Consider the following 23,757-nt stretch of genomic DNA (forward strand, 5'->3'; position numbering starts at 1 on the left):
TCGTTCTGAAGTTCATGTAAAATGCAGCCTGGGATGTTGTCCGGTCCCATGGATGCTGTGTTTTTGGCTTTAGAGAGTGCTGCTTTTACCTGTGAAGTTGTGATTACAGGGACTCTGCATTCTTCTGGTATAGATATGGGCCCTTTAGGGAGTGAGACAGGGGTAAAGTTAGCACTGAACCTATCTGCCAGGATGTTGGCAATATCAGTTGGTTCTGTAATTTTTGTGCCATTGTGCTGTAACTCAGAGCAGATCTGGGTGTTGCCATTGAGAGTCTTGACATAGCTGTAGAATGCCTTGTGGCTGTCCTTAGAATCAGTGGCAATCTTGTTTTCATAGCTAACTTTGGAGGATCTTATAAGGGATCTCAGCTTCTTGCTGAGGCTGACCAGGGAGCTCCTCCACTCATGGGATTTTACTCTCTTTTGCAACAATTTCTTCCTTCTGTTGTAGAGTATGTTTATGGCAGGGGACCACCAGATTGGCTTCCTTTTTTTGGAGGATAGCATCTTGGTTCTGTTTGGGATAGCATGATCCATGCACTCGTGTAAGTGCTTATAGAGTGCATTTGTGTAGGATTCAGCAGTCATAACTGTATTGTCCATCTGCATGGGTATCATGAAGTTCACCACTTCTGTCTTAAGAAGCATGAAATTGGCTTTGGAGAATTTTTTTACCATGGTTTCCTTAATGGGGGGGGTGTGGTTATCTAGGGTGACTAGCTTATGGTCAGATCTGACCAACAAGGAGTTGACTTCAGGTGTGGAACATCGGTCACTCATGTTGGTAATGACTGGGTCTAGAATATTGTTGCCCCTGGTGGGGGTGTGGATAAGTTGATCCAGGGCATTGGAATTTATGAATTCCAGAAAGCGCTGAGTACATGAGTAGTTTTCCCAGTTAATGGTAGGGTAGTTAAAATTGCCCAATATTAGGGTGTTTGGTTAAACCCTAATATTTTCCAGTATATCAAGTAAAGAGGAGTGGGAATCCTGGGGCATGGTGGGGGATCTGTAGCAAGCTAAAATTTGGATTGCAGTTTTGCCCAAAGTTAGTTGCACTTGGATAACCTCGGCTGCATTATGCTGAGCAACTAGCCTGGAGGTGTGGATATCCTTAATGAATATGGACACACCTCCACCTTTGGTGTTCCGGTCCAGGTTAGATGGATGAAAAGTGTGGTATGAGTTATAGCCTGGTAATGCAGAGGTGCTCTCTGGAGCCTTGAACCAGGTCTCAGTCACTGCACAGACATCGATGTTCTCCATTTTAAGGAGTGCCTCGAGTGAGTGCATTTTGAGATTTAGACTTCTAGCATTGAGTAGCATTACCCTCAGTTTTTGCTTGCCTGTTCCTGTTATGGTGGTGAATTTGTCATTTGAACCTTGCCTAAAAAAGGCACTATAGGGGCAGCAAGAGCCTTTGCCAGTATCTGAAATCCCAGGGGTGACAGGTGCAGGCCATCTTTGGCAAAGCATCATGGTCTGTTGACCATGTCGTCCCAGGCAGACAGATACTGGATCCCCTTAGAATGACACCAGAAGCTTAGCCAGTTGTTAAAGTCAATCATTTTGTCCTTGTACTGCGGTATCTTTCTGGGCGATGGCAGGATGCTACTTAGGGCTAGGGTCATATCTGCCTGGGCTACAATATCGGAGAGTTCTTCCATGTCTCTTTTTATGTAGTCCAGGGAGGTACTTCTCAGGTCGTTCTCACCAACATGGACAATCATAGAGTCATATCTGTAATTGTTGTGGAGTGACCTGAGTGCGTGGGTTATGTGGTGGATCCTGGCACCCAACAGGCAGCTGACAGTGACCTTCTCCTTGTTTAGCCTGGTGAGTGGGACATCAGTGTACCTGACTATAGAGTCACCTATGACTAGTGTGTTGGGTACATTGTTTTGTCTTATGGGCTGTGGTTGTGTGGCACACTGAGTCTGTGGGCTATGTGTCATTTGGGTTATGTTGGTGGTGGGAGGTTGCTTGTGTTTCTGCTTTGGAGTTCTCTGTTGCTTGAGCAGATTATTATTGAGAGCCTCCGCGAATGTTTTTGTGCTTCTATGTGTGGATTTTGGTGGTGTAGGTTTAGTGGGACTATGTGATGTGACTATGTGGTGTGATGCAAGTGTTTACCTTCTCCTCTTGACTATCAAGTTCAGTCTTGGTTGGAGAGAGCTTTACCTCCGGTTTGGCTAGATAAGTGCATCTCTCACAGGTTGTAGTGTTAGGTGGTAGGAGGAGAGGGTTGTCTGTGTACATGAGGCAATTGCTACATTGCCCCAAGTTGCCCAGATTCATAAGATAGACAGGAGAGAACACTGGGAGCTGACCCTTGGACATGCCTGAATAAAAAAATATTTTCCTCTAGACAAGTGAGGAAAGTGAGTACAAGAGCTGTTTTTCTCTAACCAAGTGAGGAAAGTAAGTACTAAAACTGTTTTCCTCTAGATGTCACATCTCTTATCTTCTGTGCAGAGTAATGTGGATGCTTCCTAAAACTTGCATTTTTTAAGCACCCATTGCCATGAAGGCCAATACTATTTCATATCAGTTCTTTTGAGCACTTTTATAAGGCTTTTAGGCTTTTACTTCTGTTTTATTCAATATTCAGTAACAAAAATTAATCTTGAAATAACAGAAATAATTAATCTCTTACAGCAATTACAGAATACTGTACATTTATCAATTGACAATTTGAATAGGTAGCTTCTATATCAATGTCAAGCATTAGGGTATATTACAAACTGTTCTGAATGTTGTAGAATAAAATGGAAATAGTGATATTTAACAAATGCATAAGATAATCTGTATACTATCATACCTCTCAAGTGTACCTCATTACAAGGAACATTCCTTATTTGGGGTCTTAAAAAGTCCACGTTTCTCACAGTTCCACATTAAAAGGGTCTGTCACACATTCACTGTTAAGTTTTTTATCTGTCTGTGGTAAGTAGAACTGAATCATATTTTTTCATTAAAATAATTATACTATAATTAAAAATATTACATTTTACCATCCTATGAGTTTCCTAGCTGAAGTTGTCAGTAAGCTTTTAGTAAGTGTTCCACACTTTGCCCATTTGTTACACATTATGATAGGTAGTATTCCTCATTTTGGGGACTGAAGGTTGAGAGATATGTCTACTGTGCCTACATGTGACCACCTCTTCTTCTGATTAGTAACTTAAGTACAGCATAGTACACACTAAATTAGGACTTGTATTTCAGTCTTTACTGCTTTGTATATACCAAGGAAAAGAAAAATCATCAACAGTTTTTTCTCTAGAAATGAAACAGCTGGACAAGACTAATTTAAGACTAAAATAGGATGGGTTGATCCTCCCCATAGAACAAGGTGGTTTAGGATTACGAAATTTGAATGGATACTTTAGAGCTACACAGTTAATTCTCATATACCTAATACAAGAAGTAGGTTAGCAATCAAAGTGGAAAGGGATGATGATGATGAAGGAGGAGGTACAGTTTTTTTAAACATCTTTATTAAATTATCACTTAAGACACTGGCAAACATACATTAATATACAAGAAAACAAGCCATATTAACATGTTTCCAGTTAAATAAATTATGCATCACTTATGTTCTTTTTTATAACTATCATCAGTGCAACATTACATAAATTGCTCAATTCCTACCTAGCCTTAAACCTCATTCTGCCTCCAGAACATTATTCTACAGGCATTATTCATAGTTTCATTTATGTCTGTGTAATTTGTGCTTTCTCTTTTCTAAACATCCCACTTCCAATTCTTTTATTTCATTTACAATATTCAGTTCTTCAGATACAGTTGGTCTAGACTTCGATTTCCATTTTTAGTAAATGCCTTTTTGGCAGCCACCGGAATTAAACTTAACAAGGCCTTACTATGTCTTGGCAATTTGATCCTGTCCTGTATACCAGCTCAAAAGAATTGATTTCTTAGTTGCACCCATTTGCTCACATAATATTTCTGACAAAGTACTCTTAGGCATTTTTTAAAATTTGCCAATGCATTACACTTCCAAAACATAAGTTACCAGTTACTTCTTTATTCCCCATCATACCTCCAACATTTGACATCTACCTTAGAAAAAAATTCTTTGGAGTCTGTGGGATATACAAATACATATCCAATCACTTCCAAGCAAAAATACTGAACCCACAAGATGTTGTTGCATACTTGGGAGCCGTACATATGCCATTCCATTTTTCCCTTGTAAATTACTTATCCAATCTCTACTTTCAGTATTTTCTAACCTCCTCTGATTGATTCTTATAGTTATTGTGCAATATTTTATATGCCCTACTAATTATCCTTTTTTAACAGCAGAATCTGTTATAGATTCAACTAAAAACTTTACCAGAGCGGGTCTTCCACTCACGTTTCCCCTGTATCCCCTATTGCAGTCCAAATGTCTTCTTGGCTTCTTCCCATTCTATTACATTCCCTCTCTGGTTATTTTCTCTCAGTATTTTGGTTTATTTCCCACTTTTCTGCAGGAAATTCCAGTCCTCTCTTGCATATTCTACTTGCAGTCATCCCTACTGGCAAAATTTCATTTCTTCAGTCTTGTGTTGCCTTAGTTCTTAGAATACTTTCTGCTACATTATGAAAATGTTATATTTTGTATGGCTATTTCCTTAAATATTTGCATCCAAAACCCAACTCTTTCCTTATTTCTTAAATTTGCCCATGCTTCATTACCATTCCTTTCCACTTTGAATTATAACTTCCTGCTTGTTTTATGTTTATGAGCCTTAATTTTGTAGCTGTAAAATATCCCTTCAAATCAGGTAATCTTACACCACCTTGTTCTATTGGAAAGATCAGTTTACTCCACTTAATCCTTGCCGTCTTCCCCTCTTAGATAAATTGTTTAAACTCTTTATCAATTATTGTCTACAGCTTCTCCTCTAGTTAATAAAAATATGCCTGACCTGTATATAAAACTAAAGGGACTGAAAACATTTTCACTGCTTGTATCTTGCTATCCATATCAATAAAACAAGAACTTCCATCTTCTCAGTTTTTGCATTATCTTGTGTTTTGTCTCTTCCCACATATTATTAATTTAAAACTTTTTACTAGAAAACTTAATTTAAAGATGTTTTTTAAGAATAACAAAGGTACTCAGAATGACAATCACTATTTTACTTTAAAAAGACATAGCACATTTATACCCCCCTCAAAACCCTATTATTCAAGTGTTTGAGAGGTTATGTGATACTCAGATATGCAGAATTGTGAAGAATGAAAAAATAATATCTTATAACTTAACCACAACCGAAAAATTTTGCTTGAAGGAACTAACAACAACAGATAAATATAGGGTTATGAAGCCCGATAAGGGTGGCGGTGTGGTTGTTATGACTAAGGATGATTACTTCAACAAAATGACCATAATGTTAAGTGACAACACCACTTATGAAAAGGTGTCGAAATATGAAATGCATAGGGCCTACATTAAGTTGGACTGGATTCTGTATGAATATCTGATGGATGGTGTCATTACTAAGGATGAATACAACTTTTTAAATGTGGAACATCCCATGACTCCATCCATCTTTGGTATTCCGAAAATTCATAAAAGTGTTCACAATCCACCCTTTAGACCAATAGTTTCTGCCAGAGGGTCCAAAACTGAGGCTATGGCTTCCTTTATTGATTTTCAGTGTAAAGAAGTATTAATAAAATTGGATCACATAGTCAAAGATTCATGGCATTGCCTGGATAAAATAAGAGATAATTTTGCTGAGATAAACCCTGAAATTTCTATGATTACTATTGATATTGTAAGTCTTTTTACCGTAATTCCCCACAAGTTGGGTATAGAAATGTTTGAGGCAAGCTTATTAAAATTTGGTGCATTTAGTAATGACAAATGCAAATTTTTAAGGGAATTGATGGAATTAGTACTAGAAAACAACTATATTTTTCTAAATGGTGAATATTTTAGACAAAAAACCGGGGTAGCCATGGGGGCAAGATGTGCACCTATCTATGCCAATCTTATCTTAGCCTTTTGGGAGACACAAACGGTGTTCACTTCTTGTTATTGGGATGATATTGTTCTTTATCTGAGGTTCCTGGACGATATCTTGATTTTTTGGAAAGGGACAAGAGAAAGATTTTTAGAATTTGAATCATTTCTTAATACTACATCTAGTTTTTTAAGTTTCACTAGCAAGATATATGACAATTATTGTGAGTATCTTGATATACTACTGTATAAAAACAAGGATAGGTTAGAAACTAGTATTTTTCGGAAAAAAACACATTCTAATTCTTTCCTACATTTCGATAGTTGTCACCCTTACTATCAAAAGAAGAATTTAATCAAAGGGCAGATGGTTAGGCTCTCAAGAATTATCAGTGAAGATACGTTTTTTGTGATGAAATTAAAATATTGTCAAGTATGTTTTTAGATAGAGGATACCCAAAGGATTTGATTGATAAAGTAAGTGCTGAGATACAGATGAAAAGACAGCAAATGTATCAACCTATTATAAAGTTTGGAATTACAAATACTATTTGTGAGAATAGACCAATAATTGGAAATGATACGTTAGTTATTCCTTTTAATGAAATAACTATGAAAATTGTCAATACTGTACGAGAGAGTTGGGCTAGTGTATTTATGAACAATGATGAATGTATTGACATTCTTGGTTTATGGCCTAAAATTACTTACAGTAGAGGCATGAATTTAAAAGAATACTATGAAGCAACACATAGTAAGAATATTTACCTAAAGTCCAAGATGGGTAAATGTGGTACATGCCACACATGTAAATATATTAATGATGGACCCTATGTAGTAGTTTGTAACTTTGGAAAAACTATCAGATGCCCGGGGTATTGCAACTGCAATACAAAAATGGTAGTTTACCTTGCTACTTGTTCATCATGCTCAGCCTACTACGTGGGGAAAACCATTAGAAAGCTTAAAGATCGAATAGGAGAACATGTTAGAGACATAAAAAAGAAAAAATACACTAGTGCCCTTTATACACATAGTGTAAGGTGTGATAATTTTAAAAGGTTCTTATTCTTCATTATAGATAGAATACCTTATAACAACAATAAAGGAGGTGATGACAAGACATTACTAGAAGTTAAAGAATGTCTATGGCAACTAAGACTTAATGCAAGTATTCATCCAGGTATCAATGACTATATTTCTATAGCCAGTATACTTAGACATAAATCACAATTTATTTAATCACAAATATCTAATGACCTATTTTAGACAATTAATGGATGTACTTATTTTAATATTTATGTTATTGTTTTTAACTATTTTTTACAATTCTAGAGTTTTTTATTATATGTAATTGTCACACATACCATTTTTTAAGATATTGTACATTGCATTTTAATATTTGTTTTACAAGTCTTGGCATTATAATCGTTGATATAGGCAGTCTTTTTAAAGCAGTTTTTCAGGGATTACAATGAGGTATGCACAAATGATTGTTAAATTAAATTAATTATAATTGTTTTTTATTAGTCATCATTTAATTATTTAATTTATTAATTGCTGCTTCTATTTAAATGGAATTCATTGTGATAGTGTTTGTACTCTGATGATGCCCAGTATATTTTATGGGTGAAAGCGCTTAGTACTCGTTACTGTTTTGTCATATTTTTAACTAGCATTAATAAACCAGTGTTCTACAGTTGAATTGGTTCGTCTTGTTTGGTCTTCCCACATATATTTAGCTGCCATAACAGAAGTCTTTATAATCCATACTACTAAAAGCTTTATCTTATTGTATTACCATAAATATGGACATTGCCGATCCAGTTGATGTGTTGGTACATAATTTATGACTACAACCTTTGTTTTATCTTCATTAATTTTATATCCTGAAAAGATATGAAACTGTCTCAAAATGTTCCACAATGATGAGATGTCCTTTTCTGTGTTTATTGGGGACAAAATAATATCATCTGCAAAAAGAGCCAACTTTTCTTGATAACCATACCAGTTATATCCTTGAATTTCTGAGTTCCTTATTTTCTTGGCCAGTAGTTCTAAATGTAAAGCAAATAACAAAAGGGAAAGATGACACCTCTGCCTGATTCCTTGTTCACACACAACTTATCAAAGAGGAACACCCCACCACTTTAATTCTTGCCTTCAATCCCTCAATTATCCTCCTAATTAACCTTATTATTGTATCAGGGAATGCAAATGTTTCCATTTCCCTACTCATAAAATCCTAGCTTACTCTGTCAAATGCTTTCTCTGCATCAGTATTTTCTAACATTCTGCTTCCCCTCTGGATCATCATTGTTCTACTAAAGTCATAAAATGTTTGCCTTCCCTTCAGAAAAGCATATTGATACATGTCTATCAATTTTGGCAACACCTCTGCCATTCTTTTAGCTTGTATAGATATAAACACTTTATAATCATGCTTTGAAATTGAAATGGCTCTATATGAAGCTTTGTTTGATAGTCTTTACCAACTTTATGTAGTTTAGCCACTGCATCTATCTTCCAAGAAGTTGATACTTCCCCTCCTTTTAGAATATTATTAAACAAAACCTTCCAGATCATTATCACTTTTGTCCCTCCTAACTTCCAAACTTCTGCAGGGGTACCATCTGCTCCTGGAGATTTTCCTACAGACTGATTATCATCACTATTATTATCTCATTTCCTCCTGTCATAAGTGTGAGTTGTTGAACCTCATCTACCTCTAACCTTGGCATACTTAAGACCTCCATAAATAATTCTGTTTGTGCTCTTTCTTGATTTCCAGATTTCCCTGCTTTGTACAAATTTTCATAAAAGTTCCAAACTATCTCTAATAGTCTCTTATGCTCTGGAGTTATCATCAAAAACAGTCACTTAACAACAGACTTTCTAAACTCATGTATATTATCTAGATATTTTTCTCTTTAGCCCTCTACAGTTGCACCTCTACTTGCTCTGTGAGATTCCACTTATTCTGTAATACCTTAACCTTTGTCAGCTCCTCTAAATAATTCCTATTACTTCTTAGCCATATCTTTTTTTCTTTTATTTCTACCATATTTCTGAACTCAATTTTCATTTTATCACACTCACCAGCTATAATTTCTGGAGAAATTTATATCTTCCCAAATAACTCCCAAATAATTTCCACTATCCATTCCTTAAATTCTTCTCTTTTTAAATTGTAGGTGGGAAAGAGCCAGTGTCTCATTTTTACTTCATTACCCTGCATTTTTATCTTAATTTTTATTGGCATATGATCTGAAATAGTTATTTGATGTGTGTTAAAGCTTTCAATTAAATGCACATGTTCATATGAAATATAAGATCTGTGTAGTCTAGCCCAGTTATTGTACCTTGGGGAATAATATGCAAATTCTTTCAGATTTCCAACTATTGAATTCACATCTTCCATATCAAATATTTTCATAAATTTCTTCAGAAATCTATCCTCTTTTGTTACATTTTCCCTTCTAGATTCCCCAGATACATCCTCATTATTGATAATCAAGTTCCAGTTCCTATCTATAAGTAATATTCCCTGCTGAAAGCTGATTATTTCTCCCAAAATGTTCTTAAACTCCATAATAGCAGTTTTTGGTGGAATGCCAACATAATCCATCTCCATTGCCAGTAATCCCTTACTATCACAAATACCATTATTTTTCCCCATCTATCACTATTGCAGTTCCTCAACATTTAGTATGATTACTCCCGTTTTCGTTTGTCCCTCATATTCTGCTAAACAACCATCCTGAAATCCTTCCTTTATCAAATTCACATGATCATTTCTTTCCAAATGTGAATCCTGCAGCACTTTTATTTGCACTCTGCATTTCTTAATGTAATTCAGTACTCTTACCTTTATGTCTGTACCTGTAAGGCCATTTATATCCCAAACTAATATTGATAGTGTAGCTGACAGCTTTTTTGAATGTGTATTTCCAATTTTCATCTTAAATGCATGCACTAATGTTTGGCAGGTTGATCTTTTATACATTTGTTTTTTGTCATCTCCATTTGAACCTATGACACATTCTTCAAGACTTTTCATTCTAATGAAAACCCTCAAAAATCTAAATACATTTTCAGAACACTCCCATAACCCATTAACTTAGAACAAACATTTGAAACTATATTCATCTTCAAAAAAAATGAAGTTTAACACTCTGGATAGGAACAATTGTCTCAAATTGACAGCTGCACCGACAGGCATTACCTAACCTAAAATTAAGGTTATCCATGCTAAAGCACTTGTTACAGCCTGTACTCATAATTACACAAAGTGCTTTCTGTTCTTTTATTATCTGTATTCCTCTCCCAGAAGTAAAAAACAGCTTGTATACTTGCAGAAAACATTAACATTTAGCGTTAAGAAAAGTGCACTGGCTATCTTTAAATAAAACTAAATTATACATGGTTCTATTAAATGCAATGAACTATTAAAGCTGCTAGGGAAGCTTCCATCTCTTATTCACTTTCAATATTTTCAAACTTTATTGTTTTACTAAACTGCTCTGCTTGCCCTTGTACCTTTACATTTTGCATTTCTCAATTCTCTGAAGTCTCAAGACACCTCATCTCCATGGAAACATCATTAGCAATGAGAAAAAAAATAGCTTATAGCTCTGCAGATGCATGAAGGAGTTATTTGTCAGTTTCACTCAGAACAGAATATGCAACTGCCTTTTGCTGCAGACTTCTTGACTCCCACTGAACATGTTGCTAAAGGAAAAATTAATCAAGCTAATATCATTGAATATGCAAGAAACTTAGCACTTCTCATGGCATTTGTCTTATTCTTTGAGTCAACTTGCTTACCAAACACACTTGTTTTTAGATTAATGCAAGGTCATTAATCAAGATATTCACCTATGCAAAAAATAACAGAACACAGTGTTACATATAATATAATATAATATAATCAGCACACTTTTACACCTCACCCCACACCAGCAGCCCAAGATTACAGCATATTAAAGTAAACTTGCTTTTGGCCAGCCTTAAATCCCATTTTATATTGTAAAGCCTATATTTCTTAAAACTAAAAATAATACTAGTTTACTTTAATATTTTTATCACATACAACAATCCCTGAAAAGGTACACTGTCAGCCCTACATTTAAATGCCATTGACTACATACTACACAAAATGGCTATGCTATATAACATGCAGTTTCTTTCATGAAAAGTTTTATAAAAATAACATTAAAAACAAAATTGTTTTAGTTACAGTTACCTGTTTCACTTTTAGGGTCCTTCTAAACATTACTGACATAGTGTGGGGTATTTGCTTTACATTACACCTACAAGTTTAACAATGTCAACAAAAGTCCAATCTTTCCCAGATACTTTTTCCTTGTAAAGCCATATTTCACAAATGTGATCAATACTTTATAATTTCAGATTGATTCACTAATTTCATAGTTGCTGGTATTCTTCCTGTTCATCTCTATCTCCCAACACCAGACTTGGGATCAAGTCCAAGGTACTCCTAATCCTTCTAGTCAATTACTGTGGGTTTATTTCTGTCTCTCAAACATTTTTCTTTGGAACACTGGAAAAGTTTTCCCTGCCAAAGTCTCTCTGTGAGCTTTATTGTCAGAAGAAAGAGAAGTATAGTCCCCTTCTATTTGATGGCTCATTTTTGTTGTATAAACTTTTTTTTTGCTTCCTTATCCTGTTCTGCATCAAAAATTACTTTGGTCCTCCAGGAAAAATATATTGAAGACAGTTATATACAGCAGATTGAATATCATACCTCCCTGTCTACATTCCCTTATATCTCGGACACCTTTGCTTATTTTCTGCCTGTTGTACAGTGAATAATCATTTTCCAGATACATTCTGTTGTCTCCAATTTTAATACTCTTTCCTTCTGCCACAGATTTATCAGCATCAACTTTTCTGCTGGTATGATTACATCTTTACTAATACAGATCTTAGCTGCTTTCTCATGGCCAGGTTTGAAGAATAGATTTGATGTGTCTTTTCAATTAGCAAATCCTGCTCTGGAATACCAGTCCAGTTGCTTATTTGTACATTCAAAAAATTAATACAGTTTGTTCCTTCCAGTTTCTCTGGAACAGCAGAAAATCTCAGGTTTTGTCTGCATGCTCTGTCTTCTAGCTCTAACATTTTTGAAGCAGCTCTTCTTGAGAAGTTTTATACTCAGCCAACCTTTTCTTCATTTTACCCTCTGATTTTTGCAGTTTTTTCAGTTCTTCTGAATAGCTAGTTAAAGATTCTTCTATTTTTCCAGGCTTTTGTTAATTGAGTTGATTCAATGTTTCATTTATTTTAATCAGCTCTGAGTACATTTGATTTATTTTGTTTCTCTAAATTACTGGAAGCCATCTCTTGCACCAAAACTGGACTGCTTTTTTGCTGAACAGCTGCAGGATTCTCCTCAGTCATTGTTTTCTCTTCACCTTTTCTATCTGATTTTCTTTCAGGTTGTCTAAATTTCTTCTTTGCTGACATCCAGGCAATGGACTTACAAGCCAGTAACTGAAGTTTACTAAAGCTAGCAGAATTACTACCTCCTATTTCTTGGTATCTTTTTTTCACACTGGGAGAACTGATGTTAAGCTGTTGATCAGTGTACAGTGATACTGGAAGTTTGAAAGGGGGGAGAATTCTTTAAATAATGGGAGAGTAGTATTTTGGATGCAGACCCTTAAGGAGAATAACAACACTCATGCAGAATATTATATTCATAAGGTTGCAGAAAGTATTCTAAGAACTAAACCAACAAAGGAGTGGAAAAAGGAGTGGAGGATAAAACATATGAAAGGGGGTTGAATTTACTGGAGAAAATTGACAAAAGAACCAAGGTATTTGGAGAAAATAACTAACCAGGAAAAGGTAAAAGAGTAGAATGAGGCGAAGTAGAAGTTTGACACTGTTAAGATCACAAGTGTTGCCTTCACTACCATGGACTGATATCAGAGTATAGACAAAGAGAAAGGGATAAAGAAGTGCTAAGTGAACAGCCAGCTCTGTTATAGTTTTTAGTCAAGTCTAGAGTATCGAAGCTGCTGTTAAAAATGGATAATTAGTAATACATAGTGCATGGTAATTATAAGAATCAATCAGAGGAGGCTGGAAAAGATGGGGTAGAGAGATTGGAAAGGCAATTTAAAAGGAACAATGGGAGGAAATCTGTATCATTTTGAAGTATGCAGCAAAGTCCAGAAGGTATAGGATTTTCACTTGGAAGTGTTTGCATATGCATTTTTGTACTACAAGCAGACTTCATAGTATTTTTCTCAAGGTAGACAGCAAATGATGGAGGTGTGGTGAAAAATTGAGAGGTAACTGAAACATATTATTTTTGGGAGAGTAACAAGTTGTCAAATTTTAATAATTCCCTTTAGAGTACTGTGTCAAAATGTTGAGGTTGCAAATGGCTGTAACTAAAGAAGTAATGCTTTTGAGCTGAGACACAGGATCTGAATTGACTAGACATAGTAACACCTCACAATGTATAATGGTACTGGCTGCCAAAAAAGCAATCACTAGAAAATGGAAATCAAAATCTAAAACAAATGTAATTGAAGTACTGAATATTTTAAAGGAGATAAAGGAACTAGAGGTGTGATCTTTAGAAATTGGAAGGAGCAAATTAAATATAAATAAATAGAATTTATTGGAACAATACATGCAGAATAATATTCAGAAGGGGTACTGAGGTTTAAGGGAAGACAAGAATTGAGAAATTTATGTAATGGAGTAAATAATTGCTAAAAAGAAAGAAAACATATATGTAATGTATAATGCATAAATATGACAAATGTTAATATGGTTTGTTTTATTTTTAATATATGTATGCATATGTCTTGATAATTTAGTAAATGTGCTTTCACAAAAGACTGAAGTTACAGGTGAAAACTAAAAAAAAAATTGATGTTAGCCTTGTACCACTGTTAAGAGGTTTTTTAACAACCAAATCAATCAATCACAGTGGCTAATGTGGGTCACTAAGACAGGGGGTTAGGTCAGATGTCCCAGTTGCACCCCCAATCCAGCAGTGCATACATTTGCAGTCTGACTAAATATGAGTTACAAAGATTTTGTAACCAGTCTAAGAGCTTTGAGGTTGCATTTTCCTACATCACAGTATGACCTTGACTCCAGAATAATCCTAACTGGTTGGGGGTCTAGCATATGGAGGAAAATTTCCTGTTCTCTTACAGGTTGTCTCCAAAATTGATCACACTTGCTTAGAAGACATCAGAAACATAGCTAGAGTGTGGCAACTACCCCAGGTGCAAAATGTTAGGCAGCACAGTCATCTGATCCGATATAGCTGTTTAATGTAGACAGTAACATGGAAGAGCCTTTGCTTTTCCAAAAACAGATTTTGTAAGACAGTGTGGTACTGCTTGACTTCCACCTAGTACAGGGTGAGCTGACTACCACAATTTATCATAAATGAAAGTTGGTATTTACTATGAAAAGTGTGTATCTGCTACAGTCTTTATACTGTGACTGCAAATCAAGATGAATGATCAATGAACCATACCTTTCTTTCTCAGTTTTAAGTATTGTCTCAAAAATACCTCAAGCAAAAATACTTTAGATGAACATAGTCAGGAAATATGTGATCCAATTTTTTCTTCATAAAGCTTAAACTATTTGCATTACTTTAATGTATGTTGTATTCCATTCTCCATACACTCTACATTAAGCAGGTAATAAACTCCCCAAGGATGGGTGTTACTAGGAAAATAAGAATGGGTTATTTGTTAAATTTGTTTCACATTTGCTTTTTTGTTAATGCACATTTTTTTATATTTTTGAACTAAAATAGTTCCTTTGTAAAATGTTTCAAAGTTTCTGTAGCTTACATAATCGTTGCTGCCAGTAAGCTGACTAGCACAATTTATCATAAATGAAAGTTAGTATCTGCTATGAATAGGGTGTGTCTGCTACACCCGTTACACTGTGCTTCAGAATCAGTGGGTCTGTTTGTAGAGGCTGCTGTATTCTGAGCACATTTTCCAAGCCATCTTTTATTGGAAGAGGCACTTCTGCACCCTTGTGAGAGAAGTGTGCTGATTGGAACCTTTCTGGTGAAGGGTGATTGGTCTAGGTCTTGGAGTAAGCACCCTCATTGGTTCTTTTGAGTTTTTTTAAAGTTTTTTTTTTTTTTTTTAATTTTTAGCTTCTGGTATTTAAGTCCAGCATTTGAGTGGGTTTCTGCTTGTTTGTGCATCGTGCAGCACCGCATACTGCTGCGCAATTGTGCTCCATAGCCAGACAGATAATTTTGACAAATGCTCCCTTAGATACAGTTGTACATTAGTGTAGTCCTCATCCTTAGTACATTTCCAGTCAAAGAAGTATTGTTAGTGAGCTGTGACCTATTAAACCACCAGCCAAAAACCCCATCAGAAATACCCACCTACAGAGCACCTCCTAGATCAGTCCTGAAAGCATCCCTTTTGTGATAACAGTTCTTCAAACCTACTATTATGTATATTAGTTGGACTACCCTGGTTTCTCCTGACAGCCTTGATGACTTAGGGCTCCTAAGGCAGTGTAGCAACTGCCTCATGTGCAATGACAACCCTCTACTAATAATTCACTCTAATACAGAGTGTGAGAGATGTATTTACACCAAAAATCTTGAATCCCTGCTCTCTAGCACTCAAAACAGTAACACTGAAGAGGTTGTCAACTCACCCACCACTACTCATGCACATAGTACCACTACTCATACACATAGCATGCATCCAACACATAAATCAACATACGTGGAGGTGCTCTCAAAAAACCTACCAAAACACCAGAGACCTCCAAAACACAAGACTGCTGCAACTAACACAGTTCCCATAGCACCCAAGACACATAGCTACACCAGTGTCTCTCCTACCAAGCCCTCAAGGCATAATACTCATAAACCAAATCTTCTTATCATTGGTGACTCCATAGTGAGACACATGGATGCTCCACTCACAAGGTTAGATGAGGAGAAAATCATGGTCAGCTGCCTGGCCAGTGCCAGGATTTGTCAGATCACACATGCACTCAGGTCTCTCGGCAACAACTATCATTTTGACTCTGTCATAGCTCATGTTGGAGTGAATGAGATGTACTTCACTGAACTATATGAAGAGAGAGAGTGACATGACTGAGCTCTCTGAGTATGTGTCCCAGGCAGGTATGTGCTTAGCCTTGACCAGCATATTACCCTCACCAAGAATGATGCCACAGTATAAACAAAAAATGATTAATTTCAATAATTGGCTTAACTTTTGGTGTCATTCAAGGGGGATCCAGTATCTGTCAGCCTGGGATGACATGGTCGACAAACCTTGCTGCTTTGCCAGACACGGTTTGCACCTGGCACCACTGGACTTTTGGCTGCTGGCAAAGGCTCTTACCTCCCCTGAAGTGCCTTTATTTAGGCAAGGTCTCAAAAACAAAATTTCCAATGTGAAAATTGCCAATCATAACAAAATAAGAGTTATGCTGCTAAACGCTATGAGCCTAAACCAAAAACTGCATACCTTGGAAGCACTCCTACCACTGGAAGATGTAGATGTCTGTGCAGTCACAGAAACCTGATTCAAGGCCTCAGAGAGTACCCTGGCCTAGCAAGGCTACATTGCCTTCCACACATTCAGACCATAGAATAAACGTGTGAGAACCAAAGGAGGCAGTGTTTCTATCTATATTAGAGATAAATTCCCCTACTGACTAGTGAGACAGGAAAACTCCATGGAGTTACTCCAAGTTCAGATTACTGTGGGTAAGACCCCCATTCAAGTCATAGCTAGTTATAGATCTCCCTCAATGAATCATGATACACATGAGGCCTACTTGACCAAACTAGAGTCAATACAAATAATGCCAAACACTCTGGTCATGGGGGATTTCAATTATCCCACCATCAATTGGGAAACCTACTCTAGCCCTAACTCACTAGCACAAAAGTTCCTTGATTTTGTTAACTCAAACCCCCCTGGAACAAATTGTTCAAACCCTAACAAGAGGAACAAGCACACTAGATCTGGTCCTCACTAACATGACAAACAGATGCACCACTGCAACTGTCAGACCTCATTAGTTAAATCTGACCACAAATCAGTCACCTTCAAACTGGCACTAATACCAGAACTCACAAAGGGTGAAGTCAGACTAAAAAACTTCACCAAGGCAAACAATACCTTCCTAGGGGAAGGTATAAAAGCATTCCAAGCCCCACCCCCAGCTGGAAGTGGTAACTACACCAAAGCTTACAATGAAGCCCTGTATAATCACCTGTATAAGTATATAGACTTGGCTAGTCCAGAAATAATCTAAGCCAGGAACTCAAGAAAAAACAAGACACCCTGGTAAACATCCAGAATCAACAAACTTTACAACAAATGCAAAAAGTTGCTGTCTAAGAAAACTAAGGCGAGGGCCCTAACAATGGAAAGACACCCTCCTCAGCCTCAACAGGCAAATAAGACATGTCTAATCCTCTAAGTGTAACTTTGAGAAAAACTTAGCAATCACAACTAAGGATAAACATAAGGCCTTTTACAGCTATGTACGCAGCCTAAAAAAGGTAGGACCCAAGCACGTGCTGAACTAGCGACTAACGGCATCTCACACACTGATCCGCAGAGATAACAAACCCGCTGGCTGACAGATATAGTGAAAATTTCACTCCCTTATCCCCTACAAACTTATCACAAACCTTGCCTGCAACCCCCCCCCCCCACACCCTACATACCCAAAGAGCAGTTCAGTAAAGCCTTGTCTAAGGCAAAAAATACAGCCTCTATGGGACAAGAAGGCATACCAGGCTGTCTTCAACAAACTAAAACATGAACTAGCATCATCATTAAGTACTAAGTTCAATCACAGCCTAACAACAGGCTATGTCCTTGCAGAATGAAGAACAGCAACAGTTATTCTCCTCCCCAAAGGTGATGTAGCAACAGACCCGGGGAATTATAGACCCATAAGTCTGACCATCCTCATCTGTAAGGCCATGGAACATATCATCATGGACCTCATAAATAAAGATATAGGTGACCTCCAAACCCTGGATCCGACCCAATTTGGCTTCATCAGGGGCAGATCCTGCTTGTTAAACCTGGTGGATTTCTTCAAAAATGTCACTAGGGCCATTGATGAGGCAAATCTATGCAAACAGCATACCTCAACTAGACCAAGGCCTTCGACACAATCCCACACTCAGACATTACCGATAAACTTAGCAAACTGAATGTAAACCCTTTTGTTGTAAGATGGGTTGCCACCTGTCTCACAAACCAGTCATACATTATCAAAGTGGGTGACTCTACATTAACCAGCAGCTCTGTCACCAGTGGGGTGCCACAAGGGTCAGTGCTGCACCCCCTACTGTTTGGTAGATACTTCTCAGAAATTCAGGCCAAAACTAAGGAGCTGTGGCTGACCATGTTTGCAGATGACTGCAAACTGGGTGCAATCATCGAATCCCCAAATTATATCAGTATACTTCAGGAGGGTCTTATGCAGACCAATGACTGGTGTCTTAGTCACAGTCCCAGACTAAATGCAAGGAAATGCATCATCATTCCCTTTCGTAAAAAACAATGTCCCTTCACACTATCAAATTAACAACAATATCCTCTGTGCCTACAAAGTGGTAAGGCATGTGGCATCACAAGTTGACTGTGGCATTAACTTTGACCACCATGCGTCTATAGTAGTAAGGAAGACAGTCTATGTTGCACACTTGATTAGCAGAGGTATTGTCTCTACTGCAAAGGAGATTATAAACCCTCTATACTTGTCACTAATCAGGCCCATTATTGTGTATAATGCCCCTTTTGGCATGTACAGTACAAAGGACCTGCAGCAATTGGAGAGACCTTAGAGGTTTCTAATAAGGAAAATCAAGGGATTCCAACATGTGCCTTAAACATACCGATTAAAGTCCCTGTCACTATACTCAGTATTGTTTAGACTTCGTAGGGGAGACTTATGCCTGGACTACAGAGCAATCTCCAACCCAAACCTAATAAATTTGCTGCACATCCATAAATCAAATGGGACTAGAGCCACCCATTCCAGGAACCTAAATATGGCCTGCAACTTGAATAGGACGTGCTGAAGGGACAGAGTTGTCTCCCAGCAACTGTTGCATCTTTGGAATAGACTGCCAATTCATGTGAACTAGAGCACCTCTATAACACTGTTCAAAAGGAACCTGGACGAGTGGATGGGGCACCATAAATTCTTACCGGGATAGTACCTACAACCCTCCTGGACATGGGCAGTCATTACTAAATAGAATCCAGGGTATTGACTAGAGTATCATTTGTATTACATTGGGATGAAATGGCTAGGCTTGAAATGACCACCAGGTCAATAGCCTAGTAACCTCCTATGATCCTATGGATGAAGTATTTTTACATCCAAGACATAAATTATATATGTAATTACAACACACACACACACACACACACACACACACACACACAGACACACACACACACACACACACACAAGTTCACACAGATAAGCATGCAGAGGCAGAGACACAGACACTCACACACAGATATGTGTGTGTATATATATATATATATATATATATATATATATATATATATATATATATATATATATATATATATATATATATATATATATATATACATACACACATATATATATATATATATATATATATATATATATATATATACATACATACAGAAACACAAACTCATAGAAACATGCATGCACATACATAACACACACACACACACACACACACACACACACACACACATAGTTACCCAGCAATTACAGTCACTTTTCTTGACTGAATTCACTTTGCCTGTCATCGTGATCAAATGAATGAAAAAGATCATGCAGTGCAAAGCATTTTAACCCCCCATTGTCCCTGGTTTTGTAGAACATGTCTAATTTGTCTACTTTATTTTACAGGTTCATAGGTATTTACTAGGCTATTGATTTGTGAGGATCTTAAGAAACCTAGAAACCTAGCCTTACATTCCCATGGTACTTTTTTAGCCCTTATATTTTGAGTAAGAATAACCTAGAGGTGGGCAGAATAAGGATATATATATATATATATATATATATATATATATATATATATATATATATATTGAGTGTTTACACTACCACTGGACTTGTGAATGTGTAATAGGCCTGACAGGATAGGGTCTGTTGAGGCACTATGTGCAATCCAGAGGTCACCTCTTAGTAGCCTATATGATAGCAAGAAGAGATCAAAGTTTGAGATAGTCTGATTAGTTTTTATGATTTAGACCCTTGACTTTTTAATGAAAAAACACTGTGGTCATTTCAGTTGTGCCAAGTGGTTGGACAGCTGCATACTGAAAGGGGTCTTATATGCAATGATCAGCCTAATGAGATCCGAGTACAATGGAATGATTACATCTCTGGGCCTGGGCACCATACCTTTAAATATACGCTGTGCGATGAATAAGGGTTTCCTTACAATAGTGGTTATGTTATAAACAAAGGCTAGTTCATTATCGACATAAGTTCACAGATCCCTAACTGTGGGACCAACTTTTCAGACTGTGTTGTCGATGTGGTAGTTACAAGGGTGGTCATGCCTGCTGAAGGATACTGTTACACACTTCTTGGCATTTAGTTTAATTCCATGGTTTTGACATCAGCTATTTGTTAGGGTAAGGCCCTCTTGGATAATCATGGTATACTCTGGAAAGTTTATGATGGCACCAAGTTTACAGTCTCCTGTTTTACTTTTTTTTACTTTTGCTTTGACCTCCAAGAAGTAAAAGCCAAAGGGGTGTGGCCCAAGGACTGAACCCTAGGGTACACTGCTAGTGACAGGTCTTTTGGAGGCGTAGAGCTCTAATTTCATGAGTTCTATTTGTGAAATAATTTGCTATCCAATGAGTTACATAAGGATGTACATTTAAGTGGGAGAGCTTATTTATGACTCTTGAATGTGGGTGGTGTTGAATGCTTTGTGAGATCTAGGTATATAGTATGTTATGATTTGCCCTCATCCATTGTTTCAGTAACCTTCTCAAAGAAGTCGACAAAGTTAAGAAGACAGGATCTCCCCTTAATGAATCCAAAGTGGCTTGGGTCAAGAGTTTGTAATTGCCAATGTCTTTATTTATTAATTCCATAATGATCCATTCCATAGCCTTACAGGTGAGGCAAGTCAGACTTATGAACTTATAATTATCCTGGTCAGTTGATTTCTCACCTTTGTGCAAGGGGATGACTGTTGCTGTCCATCTCTAATTTGGTACAAAGCCTGTTTGGAGGCTGATATTAGGCTGACAGGTAGGTACCCTGGTATGTTATCTCGCTCCATGGAAGTAGCGTTTTTGACCTTTGATACTGCTTTGAGGATTTTTTTCTTGGGAGATTTGAACATCGAACACACACAAAAAAAAAAAAAAACACCCAAACACAACACAAATTGCTCTGTGCAGGGGGGCAAGCCCCCCTGCACCCCCCCTCATATGGGGCTGCTCCCCCCCTCTGCCCCACACACACACCCTCTGCTACTTAAATATACCAACTCCGAGATCGCACTACATTGCAGTAAACGGAAATCTCCCCTTATGTAGATTTCCATTTACACGCACGATGACTTTCGCTTTCGACATTTTGGAGCAGACAATATCAGCTTCAATATTGTCAGCCTTCGACAGGGTGAAGTAGACCCTTTATGTTTGGATTACACTATAGAGGTTTAGTCTTAAATTTGGCATTATATTTATTTTGGTGGGTGACAGATGCATAGAATTTGGTAGTACAGGATTCTGCATAAGCAGTGAGGTCATCAGATTGTTGGGGGATTTTGAATTTAGTGAAGGCATCACTCAGTTTTAGCACTCTAGCCTTCACATAACTTCTGAATATGGAGGGATTAAATAATGCTTCAGGCTTCAGTCTTATTGTGAATGTGACTTATTTGTAATCAAGTTTGACCATGGAGGAAATGATATTTGCTGAGAAGCAAACATGTCCCATAGTGGTAAAGACAAAGTCCAAGATTTTATTGCCCCTTGTTGGGGTACAGACTAGGTGGTCTATATAGTTTGTATTGATGAAGTCTAGAAACTTCTAGGCATGCATGTTTGAAGTTGTTTAGTGTTCCAAGTTAATGGAGGTGAAGTCTTCTAGAAGAAAGTAAGAGGTATGGGCTGAGGCATAGATGGGGTCCTATAGCTGGCTATGATATGATAAGGGATTTTGTTAATAGTATGATGACGTGAGAAGTTTATAGGTCATTATCTTGTGTAAGATAATGACTTTAAATGTCTCCACGTCCAACTTACTATTACATTTATTTAAGAATATGGATACATTGCCTCATTTAGTTACTTTATTTAGTGTGGTGGGTCTAACGTGGTAGGCATTGAAGTCTTGCTCTGATAGAGTGCTCTCATTGGTTTTGAACCAGGTCTCCTTGATGATGAGTGTGTCAATGTTTTCTGATAAATCACTGAGGATTACAACTAGTCAGTAAGCCAGACATTATAGTCTTGTACTTCTTATTGTTCATATAATATGTGTTGATCCTGATGGCTGAGGACTTAAGAGCTTCCCTATCTGACAAGGTGGAGTCTATCCTAAACATCAAGAAGCTACTAGACTCAAGAGGGCTATGGACAGGGGATCAGAAACTCTAATTTGTATGAAAGGTATTAATAATTCTGTTAAGTCTTTGGATAAAATTGCTTATAATTTTGGTTTTAGGTGTACTTTGCGGGTCTATATTAGAACATCGAAGTTTCACAACTTCGAATGTTCTAATATCGACCCCTATTCAGCAAACGCTGAAAATAGCAAAACGACAGAAAACAGAATTTTTTCCTAGGGAAAGAATTTGGTTGTCCGTTTCTGTCGCTTCGCTATTTTCAGCGTTGTGGTGGAAAGTTACGGGTCAGGTTCAGGTAAGTGTGCAATTGGGCACGGGTTAGGTGAGTTAGGGTTAGGGTGCGGGTTAGGTATGTGTGCGATTGTGTGGATGTGAGGGTTAGGATGGGTTAGGTGAGTTAGGGTTAGGGCGCTGGTCAGGTAAGTGTGTGATTTTGTGGATGTGAGGGTTAGGGCAGGTTAGGTGAGTTAGGGTTAGGGCGCGTGTCAGGTAAGTGTGCGATTGTGTGGACGTGAGGGTTAGGGCGGGGTAGGTGAGTTAGGGTTAGGGCGTGGGTGTGGTGAGTGTGTGATAGTGACGGACCTTAGGGTTAGGGTTTGGGTTAAGGTAAGTGGATAGTTAGTGGTGTTTGTACAGTTTAGTGTAGGGTTAGATGTAAGATTTTAGGTGTATGTGTGTGGACTGCTGTTTGTTTGGTGTGCTTGTGTTGTGTGTATGTGTTTTGGAACAGCAAATTTTTTCCCTAGGAAAAAAATCCACTGTTCTGCATGTTCAATGTTCTCAGCTTTCATTGAATAGGGGTCGATATTAGAACCTTCGAAGTTGTGAAACGTCGATGTTCTAATATAGACCCGTACTTTGCCATATGCTTTGCAGCCTAAAGCTTGTTATTTTTGTGAACAAAATGAGACATTTAATTCAATATTGCCACATACATAAACGTGAATAGTGTGGAGAGATGGGCACATGAAAGCTGCATGTAAACCTTTTTGTAAAAATCGTGGGAGTGCAGATCATTTTTGGCTTGGCTGTGCACTCACTGAAACGGAGACAAATACTGTTGAAAAAGAGGAGGGAGGGAGTACATAGACAGGGAGGGAAAAGTGAACCTAAACCTGAGTTAGAATTTAGTA

Source organism: Protopterus annectens, chromosome 1.part1 (genome assembly GCF_019279795.1).
Source record: "Protopterus annectens isolate FY-2018-M chromosome 1.part1, PAN1.0, whole genome shotgun sequence".
NCBI lineage: Eukaryota > Metazoa > Chordata > Ceratodontiformes > Protopteridae > Protopterus > Protopterus annectens.